This window comes from Cervus canadensis, chromosome 23 (assembly GCF_019320065.1).
Source record: "Cervus canadensis isolate Bull #8, Minnesota chromosome 23, ASM1932006v1, whole genome shotgun sequence".
Classification (NCBI taxonomy): domain Eukaryota; kingdom Metazoa; phylum Chordata; class Mammalia; order Artiodactyla; family Cervidae; genus Cervus; species Cervus canadensis.
In genome coordinates, this window is record NC_057408.1 from 35291911 (window position 1) to 35305882 (window position 13972).

At 55.9% G+C, this 13972-nt stretch overlaps 1 protein-coding gene across 50 annotated transcripts in view; it reads left to right on the forward strand.

Moving 5' to 3' along the window:
* CELF4 (CUGBP Elav-like family member 4) overlaps window positions 1-13972 on the forward strand; it is a 312290-nt gene that overhangs the window by 266070 nt on the left and 32248 nt on the right. The window lies entirely within an intron of this gene.

Here is a 13972-nt window from a genome sequence, read left to right on the forward strand (position 1 = left end):
GTCTATGTGCGCTCAGACTATGTCTCCTCATGAATACGTGGGTCACAGTTATTCATTCCGACAACATTTATCAAGTGAGCATGTGCAGCTGGGGCACTAAGCTAGGAACTTCCTGCCGTGAAAAGACAGCAAGCTCCCTCCTGGCATCGACAGAGTTAAACACCATCCACTCCCAGTTTTTAACTGGAAGCTGCTGTGGGTCTCCACCACCATTCCGGCTCTTCTGGATGCATCAAAGGATGAGCTTGAGTTTTCCTAACTGCAGGTGCTGGGTGCTCCCCGCATCCACTGTGCTCCCCCTTCCCTGGCCGACAGCACTGCTGTTTTGTGAATGAGCGCCACGGGGGTGGGATTCGGCTCCTCCAGCTCCCGCTGCCCTCCCTGGATCAGCATGCCCAGACTTTTCAAGGTTAAGAGCCATTTTTAACATCAAAAATTCATCAGCACCCCTCCTTGACAGATGTTTTACTTTGGGTATCCATTGTTTGAGAGAATGCAAAATGGCAATAAGCTACCTTGAAGCCGGCAGTGCTTTTAAATGAATTGCAACTTCTTAAATCACAACAGCATCTATACGCATTTGAAAAATTGTCACATCTACCCAGAGGTGAAGCATTTTTTGATGCAGTCAACAGACAAAGCTTGAGGTGCCTGGGACCCCAAGGTCAGGACCCCACTGCCCTACACCATTTGGCTGCTGGGAGCTGGGAGGAGAGAAAGGGGACAGGGGCACGGGGCTGGTGCAGACCTCTTCCTGTGACCACTAAGGCAGCACCTAGGCTGAGAGTCCGTGTCTTTCCCTGCTCCTCTTCCTTCTCTATCAGCCTTTCCAGCCTCCTCTTTCTCACCTTAAGCCCAGGGTTGGAGGTGGGGGGCCCCTTTCTGGGGCTGCTGTAGCAAATGGAACACACACCTGTCCCCGCTGCACGTCCTGCCACGTTACCTGCCCCTCTCCTCCCAGCCTGCCCACCCTTGGTGCCTCCCCAGCTCAGCACCAGCATCACCCCTCTCCCAGCCACCAGCCACCCCTCCCCCGGCCCCTCTCGACCCCCCCGACCCCGACCTCCCAGCCCTGTGCCTTCACGCATCTCCTTTTCCACTCTCAGGCCTAAATGCTTATTGGGTCCCTTTGATCATAGGGCACATTTTCTAGTAAAAACATTCCTGTTGAGGTGACATAAGCAACTACATTTCAGAGACCTCCCCGAAGAGGGCAATGCTGAGTCCAAGGGCTGAGAACCCAAAGGACAGAGTTCCAGCCCTGGGGTGGGAGGGTGGGAGTCATATTCCATCCTGTGCTCCAGAGCTGGCAGAGGCCTGTGGTTCTGGTCCCATGTCTACCACATACTGCTCCAGTGAGCGGAAGCCTGTTCCTCAGCCTCTCTGAGCCTCAGTGGACTAACCTGTCAAATGGGTTTGTGAGCGTGTTTTTACACAGCACGGCAGTGAGAAGTGGGCAGAATGCCAGAAGTGCCCAGGCTGCACCAGCCCTTGCAGAAGAGTCTGGCTGTGGCCAAGTGAGGAGGACTGGGGGCCGGCTAGGGGGCTGCTCCAGCCAGCAAGCCAGGGTCTTCGCCCTCCTCCGCTCCCAGACAGGCCTGAATGAGCCCACAGTGCTGGCGCTTCCAGCCACAGCCCCTCCCAGACCTGTCAGTGGGCGGTTTGTGTCTGGCTTTTCAAAACACAGTTCTGCAGCACACAGGCCCTGGAGTTGAGTCAAATTCTTTGCGTTCTCTGCTCTGTGCTCCCATCCTGGGTTTCCTTCCTTTTCCTCACCCACCCACCCAACTCTTCCCGGAGGAGGGAGGCGGGCACCTCAGTGCCCGTGGCCTCAGTGGTCGTGACGACCCACCTGGGCAAAGTCTTCATGCTCTGCAGTGCAGCTGCCCCTCTGTCAGCCCCCGGCCTGCTCTGCCTACCCTCCATAGGCCAGGCCAGCCCCGATTTGGAAACTCTCTTGCCCAAGGGTCAGATCGACTCCTTTTATATCTCCCAGCACGATACCTTGCACACAGTTTGTTGACTGACTGCATGACTGACTAGAAGATAATAGAAGGGGTCCAGGGCTGTCACACGGTCACCAAGTCCCACCAAGCTCAGAGGCCCCTTTGAGTGACAAGAGCAGGGTCCTCTGTAGTTAGCAGTGCCAGCCACACACCACTAGTTAATATGCTTCCACCCTTCAAAATAATTTGTTCTCTCAAGGAAACTGACACTCCCCTCACAATCTCATTACTCATTAGAAATAATGACATCTTGCAAATCGGGCAGCTCTTCCCAGTTCCCAGAGCCATGTTCCATCCTGAGCCCAGCAGAGCCTTGCAACTCTCCGAGAGCACCAGGGGTGCCTTCTGCGTGGTAGATGAAAGCTTGGGAGCCAGATGACCTGGGTTCAAATCCAAACCCTGCAGTTAATAGCTCTGGGACCTCCAGAAAGTTGCCAAACCTCTCTGCTTCAGTTTCCTCATCTGAAAAATAGGGGTGACTGTGGTTCCCACCCCATAAAATTAAAGTGCTGGGAGCAGTGCTTGGCTTGCGGTGAGTGCTTCAGATGAGTCAGCCCTCATTGTCCTCTCTGAGGGCATGGGTCCCAACGGAGGGAGTGAATGGATGAATCTGCAAGTGCCATATGGGCTAACACCTGCCATCTAACTGCAGGGGCCAACTCAGCCTGCCCCACTCCAAAAACCAACCTGCTCTGAGGGAGTGGCCTTGGCCTTTGAGGAGCATGCATCCAGGGGAGGGGGGAAACAGACAGGAAGGGAGGTCCTGCTGAGGTCACTCAGGGGCTCAGGAGGCAAAGTATCAAAGCTTTGGCTATCCCCAGGAAACCAGCAACCTACGCTAACATCAAACCCATCAGACAAGCAGAGGTTTAAGACAGGTCTTGAGCAGAACAGGGCTCCTTGCTCCTCTGAGAGCTCATACCCCAACAGGTGTGAGTGACCATGAGTAGTTTTCTCACCTTTTACATTTCAACCCCATTATCTGAAGTCCTCAGAAACATCTCAGCCATCCATCCATCCATATTTACCTATCACTATTTATGTACCATCGATCATAAATCTATCTGCTTTCTGCAATCATTTTTCTCTCTGTGTATCTATCATCCAACATTTAATCTGGGTATCTGGCATCTATTAATCATGTCTGCCATCCATCCATCTCTGTGTCTATCTGCAGTCCATTATCAGCCATGAGTTAATACAGTGAGTAGTCCTGTACTTAAGCTTGGACTATCTTGTTCCAAGGGGAAGGGGGTGGGAACAGTGGTGATTCCTGGAGGGCTCAGTGGCGAGAACAAAGATGGATAGGAAAGAAACTGTAGGGTTGATGAAAGAGGTGCCTGGGACCTTCCTCTCACAGATGGGCTGGCCTGATGGATGGAGGGGAGAGGGGCACAAGAGAGGGGAGAAGGAGGGAGGGAGGCCTCCTAAGCCCGCTAATCCCTCCTCATCCTACCTTCCTATGCATGCGTGTTAAGTCACTTCTGTTGTTGTCTGACTCTTTGCAACCTTACGGACTGTAGCCCACCAGGCTCCTCTGTCCATGGGATTCTCCAGGCAAGAATGCTGGAGTGGGTCACCATGCTCTCCTCCCAACCCAGGGGATCTTCCCAACCCAGGGATCAAACCCACATCTCTTACATCTCCTGCATTGGCAGGTGGGTTCTTTACTACCAGTGCCACCTGGGAACCTGCCCAGATTAGAACAATGTCTTTTCAGGATAACCCCATGAGGGATGGCGGGATGCCCAGGTTCAGGTGTCAGGGCAGAGAAGGTGGGTGCTACCGTCCCCCAGCACCAACACACACAGAACCCTTTATTCTGAAGGGTTGAGCTCCTGCAGGCAGGCTGAGAGCAGAGATGGGGTGCCAGAGAAGACATGACCAGGAGCAGTCTGGAGAAGACCCATCCCAGCCCTTCCCAACTCTGAGTAGGTGCTGGTATCACCTGAATAGCTTTTGAAAAACACCAAAACAAAAACACAGATGCCTGGACCAATCTCTGTCTCAGGGGCTGGCTGGGCACATCTGTGTTTTGAAACCCCCCAGGTAAATTTTATAGCAGCCAGGGCTGAGAACCAGCATCTTGCAAGATCCAAGACTCCTGCTGTTATCCTTGGAAGGCTGTGCTTTAAGCGGTTCTTCAGGGGCAGGACTCTGTCTGGGCAGGGTCTCCAGGGAGCAAAAGAGGGAATTTTCTTCCAGGCTGCCTCCTGAGCCTGACACGGGAGGTCAGAAGATGGGGTCTCCTGCCAAGGGTTCAAGCAGTGTCATCCCCACCCAGGGTCACCGGAAGTCCATGTCACAGCGCCAAAGAGTGGGGGCTGGGTTTGGGGGCTGCAGCCTCTGGGTTCAGGCATGACCCTGCTGTATTAGACTAGTGAGGTTGACTCTGAGGTGACTGCACCTCCCTGGGAGGACAGGCAGCTCTTCCCATGTCCCGTGGGAAGTTAAGCCCAACCCTCAGTGTGGAAAACGTGCCATGAGTCAGAGAAGGGGGAGGTTGTTGGGCACTGCACGCTGCATTCTGTCTCTGGGAGTGGCAGGGGGTAGGGGATGGGGTGGGCCCATGAGCACCACCCTCTCCGTGAGGCTGTGGGAAGATCTGTGGCCAACGTGAGGGTCAGCCCGCAGCCAGGCTTAGAGGCTGTGCAGCGGATAGGAGCCCCCTCCACGGTTAACAGAGTGCACGCTGTTACTTCTCCCCACCATCTGCAGCTGCCTCTGATTCTCTACCCCTCAACGAGATGTTCCTTGGTCTCTCCTCCTCTTGTCCCCGCTCCCCTGTGGACCACCGGGCCCCTGCCCACCCCCTGCAGAAACCGCCCCCCTTTGCTGGAATAAAGCCCGGCTTTGTCTGTCTCCTTGAGAGCTGAGGACAAACTGGTCATAATTTATGCTCCTGCATGATATAAAGGAAAAAAGGCGCCATTATGCTATAAATTATCCTGTGATGGGTGAAATGCTGGAGAGCGCGCCAGACGCCAGCAGAAACCCCACCAGACAACTGGGTTCGGCTGCAGAAGTCCCCGCAGAACGCGGGGCCGTCTGTCGTGCGCCGCGCCTGGGAAGGATAAGGTAGCAGATCAAATGTATAATCAGCTACCTGGAGAGCCAGCCTCGCTGCCGCCCCCGTGAAAGGTGACTTCTACTCAGCACCACCCTGGGCCCCAGGCTCCTGCTGGGAGGGCCTGGCGCAGACTCACAGATATGGGGGTCAAGGGCGGAGGCCCAGAGAAGGAGGCAGCGAGGGATGTGGTTATGGCCTCCAGACCTTCCACCCAAGCCTGTCCATCCCCTCACAGAGGGCAACAGAAGAGGGTGCAGGGGCCATCTGTGCCCCCTGGGATGGTGACGGCCCCCAGATTCCAGTTCTGCCTCCTCAGACGTGCTGCAAGCCCCCAAGGGCACAGAGCCACCCCTCTGTCCCGGGGAAGGCACCAAGGGCCCGGAGGGGCATGGACTGCAGGTTGAGGGGATCTTGTCAGCAGGTCTGAGACCTTGCGGCCTAGATCCCAGGCAGAGGAAGGCCCGAGGACTCATCAGGACAGAGCTGACTTCTTTAGTCACCTGGGAGACTTCCAGAGGGCCCTGTTCTAAGAGGAGGGGCGAGGGGAGCCGGGGAGGGACTGTGAGTTGTGTCTGAGGGTCTCTGGGCAGTTGGGACTCACCGGAGCCTGCTCCATCTGAGCTGAGCAGCAGCCTCTGAGGGCCCCACCCTGCCCCACTTCCAGACTCTGATCAGAAGCCCCGGCCCACGTAGAGCAATGGAGGTTTTAGGCCTTTGTCCTCTATCTGGGCAGACCCGGAGGAGTGGAGAGTGAAAAGAGACAGAGATTTCCAGATAGCATTTCCTGGTCTTCTACCAAGAAGGAGGGTGACCTGAGAGCTTGGCTCCGTTCAGACCATCTGGGTCTGAGTCCTGGCTTCCCCCAGTGACAGGCTGTGTGTTCTTGGGAAAGATATTTAACTTTTCTGAGCCTCAGTTTCTTCATCTACACAGTGGAAATAATAAAATATTCATTATACCCGCAAAGGGTTTATTTCTGTGCTGGAGGTCCAGTAAATGGGCTTCCCAGGCGGCGCTAGTGGTAAAGAACCTGCCTAACGCAGGAGACCTAAGAGATGTGGGTTTGATCCCTGGGTCAGGAAGAGCCCCTGGAGAAGAGAGTGGCTAACCAATCCAGTATTCGTGCCTGGATAATCCCCATGGACAGAGGGGCCTGGCAGGCTACAGTCCCAGGGGTCGCAGAGTTGGACACCAGAAGTGACCGAGCACACATGTGCAGTAAGTACTTGCTAAATGAGAACTATTCTATCAGTACTGTGCCTCCTATAACCACCTCCTGGAGTGAGTGAGTCAGAGTTGTGGCCTCCCTCGGGCAGGGGCACCGAGGAGCCCCGAGAGGGAGCAGTGTTGTCGGGGGAGACTCTGGTAGAGGGAGTTGGGGCCACTGGCTCTTGTCATGAAGACACTGGGGTGACCACCGAGGTGGGTGACCCTCGGCGTCCAGCAGGACCACAGAAGAACCCCCGGTGCTATGACTTAGGAGCTAGGCTGAGCCAAGGGAGGACGTGGTGGGCAGTGAGGATGGACACGGGTGAGGAGGAGCCTGCGTGCAGAGTCTGAGTCCCAGGCTAGGCTTCCTGTGGTCAGCGGTCAGGGTCCAGGCTGGGGTCTCGGGGGAAGTGTTGAGAATGCGGTGTGTGGCAAAGAGGAAGGAGGGAGGGGGTGTGTGTATCACCCCGACTCTTCAGCCTGTGCCTGTCACATTCCCTGCCTCTGCACATGCCTCTTCCATGCTGCAAGCCCTGCGTGTGAATCCTCTAGTGCCCGGGCTCAAGCCTTGTAAACTCCTTCCTTCCCCCTGCCATGCCCACAGAGCTCTTCACGACAGGCTCTGTGCCCGCACCATGGCTGCTGCCCACTCATTCCTGCTTTCGGAGGATTCCTGGAGTTCAGCATCCTGCAGATGCCAAGCACACAATCTTGGGGACAAGAGGAGGAGGAGCAGTGTCAGTGTCCTGGGGCAGGGCGTGCAAGGAGCATCCCTGAGACTTCACGAGACCTGTGTGTGTCTGAGCAGAGGGATGGAGGGGTCGGGGGAGTCAGAGTGCGGGGTGCCCCTGCAGCCCCTCACAAGCCTTGTTTTCAGTGAGACGGGAACCCCTGCAGGGTTTGAGCAGGAGACAGACAGGACCTGCCTGGATTGTAACTGACACTCGTGTGGGGCTGTGCGGAGAGCAGCCGGCAGGGGCTGGGTGCCTGTCAGGAGACAGTGAGGAAGGGACTCTCATGGCCCCAGCCCCATCCCGAAGCATTTGGAAGGCAGACTCCGCTGAAGGAATAAGAGTGGGGGAGAGTGGCTGAGTTCTTCCTCCTCCAGCCCCGACATCAGAGGTATGTGTCTGCAGGGAGCTTGGCAGATCAAGGCCCTGCGCCGCCTCCCCTGGGGTCCGGAGCAGCTGAGGGTCCTCATTTGCATCCCCGTGGAGCGGGAGCCCTGTCTCGCCCCATCCCCAGCAGCCTTTGATCTGGTTTGATGTCTCCTTCAGCCTTCTTCCCAAGCAGGAACGCTTTTATCCTCCGCTGCGCCGGGCTCTGGCTCCGACGCTGTGTGTTGTGGGAATGAAGCAGGGCTCACACTGCTTACTTACAGGCTCACTTCATGTGCGGAGCTCTCTGAGGCCTGGCTCGTGACCTGGTGAAGGGACTGGCTCTCAGGGGGCAGGCGACCTGATCGCAGGGCTGCAGAGAGACCCAAATCCAGGCCCTTACCCCCGTGTGGATGGCGATGCTGCAAACTCCCGATCCCCCGAAGGAAAGCAGGCAGCCACGGGCCCCCCAGGCAGGAGAGGAAGGGGGCGCAGACCCGAAGCCCTGCCTGCTGCTCCCCTCTTTGAAAGGCAGGTGTGAGGCTGCATGCTGCCCACCTCGGGGCTGGCCGGAAGGGGGAAGGGGAGGCCTCCAGACTTAGGGTGGGGTCGGCAGCTTTGAAAATGACACAGATTTCAATTTGGATGTCCGGTTTGACGCTCCTTTCCCCCCTAGGAGCCAGGGTGTTTGATGGGTCGGGGCAGTGGAAAGGGCCCAGAGCAGGGTTCGATGTAACTTCAAGGAAATGACTCTTGCTGTGAATCAGTCTAGGCTGGGGCCTGGAGGATGCTGGGGAGCATCTCAGAGATTGCCCCAAACCACTGCTGTTTAGTGGGGGTATACCCGGCTTCTCAGGCTGACCCTCAGGCAGGTGTCTGATCAGTGTCCCTGGGGTCCACTCCATGCCCCAGGGGTGGGGTGGGCCTCTCCATCCCAGCAGAAGCCGCCCCTGTGGGTGAGCAGCGGTCTGGCTGAAACCAGCACAGAACTGCACTTATTCTACTTGTCCTGGGCCCTGGGCTAAAAATCTCAGGTACCTCAACTCATCTCATCCCCGAGGTGGGTGCGATTACTCTCCCCTTTTATGGATGAGGGAATGGAGGCCCAGGGAGGGTGCGTGACTTGCATAAGGGGGCCCAGTCAACCAGGATTTGACACACAGCTTCAGCTACTCCCTGGAAGATGCCCCGGCCCCTTCCTTCCTTCCCCCCACCATCCTTCCCCCTGCCCCCTCTCCCCCAGCCGGTCCCTACCCCTTGTCAAGTCTATGTGTTTTCTCTCAAGGTCTTCCCTGATCCACGGGTGAATTCAGGGAGAAGGAACCCGTCTTTCCCCTGTGGGACCTCAGGCACAAGATCACTCCCCAGGGAGAGCAGATGGTCCTGGGATCCAGGAGGCACTCCGGGAAGTCCCCTGGTCCCACAGTGAACAGCTGAAGGGATGCTGAGGGCCCGGCATGGCCTCTGCCAGCAGCCAAGGGGCAGGTGCATGAGCACCTGGGGCTCTGAGCTCTGGCCCAGTCCTCCCCACCCCCAGGGCCAAAGGCACAAGAGTGGAGACAGTCCTCTGACTCAGTCACTGTGAATGTCTGGAATTTTCTTCTCACTCCCCAGACTGCTGCCCTCGGGCCTCCAGGGGCCCTGTGGAGAGCATTCCCTACAGCTGTGGTCCTACAAGACCCACCCAGCCCGGTTCTTTGGTCTCCTAGCAACCCCCCTGCCCACCCCACTAGCCACAGAACTCAAAATCAATGTTTCCCCACCGTGGCCCTGGGCCTCCTGGTTCTCTCCAGCTCAGGTCCCCCACAAACCCTCCCTCGGCAGCTGCAGGGAAGAGAACAGTAAAAGTCTATTGCAGCCATAAAAGGCATTAGCCATCTGAGCACTCGTCCACGGTGCCCCGGCAGCCATCTATCCTTAAGCAGGAAATATTGTTTAATGCCGATGGTAATGAGCGAATCAAATTTTGAAAATTAAACCGGAATTGGAGCATTAGAGCCAGGGCGCTGGCATTTGGCAAGTCAAGTGTTGCGGCTGCCACCCGCCTCCGCCCGGCTCAGGGCCCCTCATCCTGCACAGCCAGCAAGATGCTTCCCCGCATGTCTGGGGCCCTGAGGCAGCACCCTGAAATATGCCCCATAGGAGCCTGTCCTCATCTTGCCATCAAAGTCTTGCTTCTCTGTTTTCTGGGCTCTCCTTTTAAAATGCAAAGCCTTCCAGCCAGAGCCCCATTCCACCCGGATATTCTGAGTGGATGAGAGAGGAGTCTGTTTCCCTCCTGGAGGGGCTGGAGCAAGCATGCTGTTGTTGCTTCCCAGTCACTAAGTTGTGTCCAGTTTTTTGCTACTCCACTGACTGCGGCGCTCCAGGCTTCCCCGTCCTTTACTATCTCCCGGAGTTTGCTCAAACTCATGTCCGTCTGAGTCGGTGATGCCATCTGACCATCTCATCCTGTCGTTCCCATCTCCTCCTGTCCTCAATCTTCCCCAGTATCAGGGTCTTTTCCAAGCATGAGATCCTGGCAACTAGACTCCTCTGCCTTTTCACTGGCACTTAAGGCTTCCTGGAGGTGTCCCCCAGTGCTAGTAGGCTGGGAAACTGAAACTCAGAATTAGATTGAGGTTCTGGGAAAAGGAAGAAGACTCCCGAGACCAGAGGACTGGGAGACGTGTGTGTTGGGGGCAGGGTGGGTGTAGGGTAGGCCAGAGGCACCTGGGAAAGCAAAGCCCAAACTTCCCCACCCCTTCCCCGGACCCCCAGGCAGGAAGCAAATGAAAAGAACAACCAAAAAGGGCCCTCTCATCTTTCAGTCTTTGCTCACATTCTGTTGTGGGCCTGGTGATCCTGCTCCTGAGCCTTGGACATCGTAACTCCAGGCCACCTCCTCCAGGAAGCCTTCAGGGTGTTGCCACCGCCTGTTCCCCGACTAGCCCCTACAGACCTGCCAGAAGTTGGAAGGTGAGCTTAACACAGCCACCTACTCGGCTAGAGACCAGCCTCCTGCGTCCCTGGAGGTGACCACTCCCACACTGTCTCAGCGACTTCACACTCAGGGACACCTTCAGTCCATTTACACCCCGGCCTTGAGGTCTTTCCTGGCTTGACCTTCTGTGAAGGTGGCCTTTGTGGCCCAGTCCCAGCAGGACCTGCCTGAACATCTCCTCAGAGAAGCAACCACAGCTTCACACCCTAAAATGGGCTCAGGCTGAGGGTTAGCCCCGCCGTCACCCAGGGACCCTGCATCCCTCAGGCAGGAGGGCTCTGGGCAGGGACTTCTCAGCTTGGCCCGGGACACGGGAGTCTGTGTGGATGATGGTGCGGGTAGGGCAGTGGCCAAGGAAATGCAGTCACCCTCTGAGACTCCCCCTAGGTTGGCATAAGGTCCGAGACAGCAGCGCAGTGGTGTCATTGGTGGTCGTCTGACACAGTTTGGGGACAGCACCTCGGGAAAGTGGCTGGGGAGGTGGGGACACAGGGAGAGGCTGTCCATCCCAGCTGGGCAGCCACGGCCTGGGTCTGCTGCAGTCTGTCACTTCTAGCCCTCCTCCCCCAGTTGTGGAGCCTCTGGTCTCCCCTCTGCCCCCCACTGTGACCTCTGCCGCCTTGAGTCAGGGCCCGGGGAGCTTCATTTCCTCTTCCTCTTGGATAGAGAACCCCAGGTCAGGGTCATCGCCGTTCTACTACTGCTGGTTGCTTCATTCTGCGGCACATCCTGAGAGTCTACCATCCACATGAGGAGGGCCTAGTTATTCTCATTTCTGACACTGAGGTGGGTAAGGAAGTATGTAGCCGAAGGCAGCAGGGCGGGAGGGTGAGCCAGGGGCCTGGGCCAGAGGAGACTGACTCTCAGACTCAAGAGTCTTTTCACTCCCTGGTCTGAAAGACAAGCCTTAGAATCATTCACCCGGCGCCAAAGCCAACTGAAAATAAAGAGGAACCTAGAAACAAATAAACCTTTGCACCGGGTGGGGTCAATCCAAGATCACCCAGAAGTGAGCCTATAGCCAGGTTTCTTTGGTTCCTGGTGGCCTTCCAGAAAGGGAGATTTGAACAGTCAGGAAGAGGGGGAGCCTGGTCCCCTTCGCCTTGAGAAGGACCCAGGTTTAGGATGGAGAACCAAGAATCGGCAGTAAGGGATGACTTCAGGGAGGGAAAGAAGGAATTAGGAAAAAAAAACAAAAAAAAACCTGGAAAAGGGAAGTGGCTGGCTAGAAAGGCACGTGGGGATTTAATGAATTTTAATGCAACCAGAAAGCTGTCATAATGAAACCAGAGGAACACATTCAGAAGTCAGAAAAGGAGATGCAGTCGCAGCATCCGAGTCTGGCTCCAGGGAGACTGGGCCTTCTCTTCCCTCCCAGGTCCTTCCTGGGAGGCAGTGTCTGAGCAGGAGGGTCAGGCATGAGGAGAGGGCAGGTTGCCACTTATTTGTCTTCCCAGCAATCCCATTAACTCAGAGTCTTTAAAAGGTGCTGGGAGAGGAGGAAGACGGGGATGACCTGGGAGCAGAGTTTCAAGGCTCCACTGAAGGCGTCAAAACTCAGTTTACTTCCTGTAAAATGTCACTGTGCTTCTGGGAGCTAAACCTAAGTCCCTCTCCCTCCCACTTCTGTCTCTGCCGTTTCCTTCTGTCCATCTCTTCTCTCGGCTCTTTATTTCTAATTCTTTTTCCTCTGTCTCTGCCATTTCTGTCCCTCCCTTTTCTGTATGAATCCATCGCCTTCCATCCCTCCTCAGTTTCACCCCTTCCACTCCCGCTCAGGCCCACAGTCTCTGCTTCCCCCAGCGCACAGCTTGGAGTTGGTGAGGGCTGGAGATGGGGTGGGGTGTGCCCCGCCCTGCCAGGGCCTGAGCATCTGAGTGGAATCCAAGCCCAGAGCTTTAGCTGGAGCCCCCCGCCCTGATGGTGGAAGTCCAAGCCTGTGTGTCCTGACCCAGCCCTGGTGGCAGGAACTGGCACTGATACCGTGTGGGCATGGAAGGAGCACCTCGTCAGGGAGAGCTTGCCCAGTGCTGAGTGCTCCAGGCTGGGGGTACCAGTAGGGCAGCAGTCAGCCTTCCTGAAGAGGAGGACTCTAGGGTGGCCTGTGAAGCCTGGTAGGACCTGGAGGTTTCCTCTGCTCCAGAGCCCACTCAGCCCCCATCTCTACGTGAACTCTCCTGGCAGTGTGGGTGATGGGAGTGCTTTGGGGCAGAAGGTACCAACCACCCTGGATCCAGAAGGACATGGGCCTGGACTGCCCTTGCATTCTGTGGAAACCATGAACACATGGCTGTCTGCAGTTTTGGAGTGTGCATTTCTGCAGCCTTGGCTGTGCATGTCAGTCACTGAATAGTCAACAAACATCGAGTGGGTGTCTGCCACCACGAGGACCACGTTCCACCAAACTATGGCTACTTAACAATTCAGCCCCAAATGGAGTGGTGTAAAACAACCATTTCCTACACTCATGGATTCTGTGGGTCAGGAATTCAGGCTGGGCACAGCTTGGAAGGCCTGTCTCTCCTCCAGGCTGTCTGGGCCTCGGCTGGAAGACTCACGGGCTGGGGGCTGGAATCATCTCAGGACTCATTCACTCCATGTCTGATGGCTAATGCTGGCTGTCAGCTGGAGGCCTGGGCTCCTTTCCGTGTGGACTCCTGGTGTGGGCCAGTTAGGGGCTCTTCCCAGCATGGTGACTGGTTTCCACAGAGCAACCATCCCTGAAAGAGCAGAGAGTGGAAGCTGATCCTTTTTATGATCCAGCCTTGGAAGGCATCTGGTGTTACTTCTGCCATTCTTTATAGGTTAGAATGGTCACAGCCCAGCCCAGATTCAAGGGGAGGAAACATAGATCCCATCTCCCTGGGAGGAGTGAAAGTCACAGGGCAATAGGAGCTTGTGGGATGGGAAACATTTTTGCAGTCATAAGCTACTACAAATCCACACAGCCTAATGTAATCCCTGTCACCCTAAGCTCACATCTGAGTGTTGTCAACAAACCATTTGGTACTCAACACAATTGTGGGGGGGGGGGCGGGTGTCTGCTGAGGGAGCCCAGTCTTCAGAAACTGGGTCCTCCAAAGTGCCCAGGACTGAATTTTGTAGAATGAATAGGAAGGGGCAAGAAGAGGGAGCACCAGATGGAGGTAAGAACATGTGAGGCAGAAACGAGGCTGCCCCTCGGATGCATTCATTCATTCCATAGCTCAGTCCTGTGGGCCTACTAGGTGCCTCTACCACCACTCCAGCAGAGGCCTAGCCTCTTCGCTAGGGGAGCCTACTTTGAGGGATGGGGAGCTAGACAGAAACTCACTACTCAGGCAAAGCAGTAAATAATTGTCCTTGGAATTTTGCACCAGAAGACGGGTTGAGACAGAGAATGAAGAAGCATAAAGAGGGGTTTTGATGAGAAAGCAATATTTAAGCGGAGACCTAGCATTAGAGGATTCAGCTTTGTGATGTGGCGGCCACTCCAGGCAGAGAGAAGAGCGCATACATAGGCCCTGTGGCCCACCTGCCAGTTGTGAATTAATTTTGGCCTCTGGGGGTGAAAGTGGCTGAGGAAGACAGTGAGTGTCTAACAGGAGGGAGGAAGAGGATGCAGGGG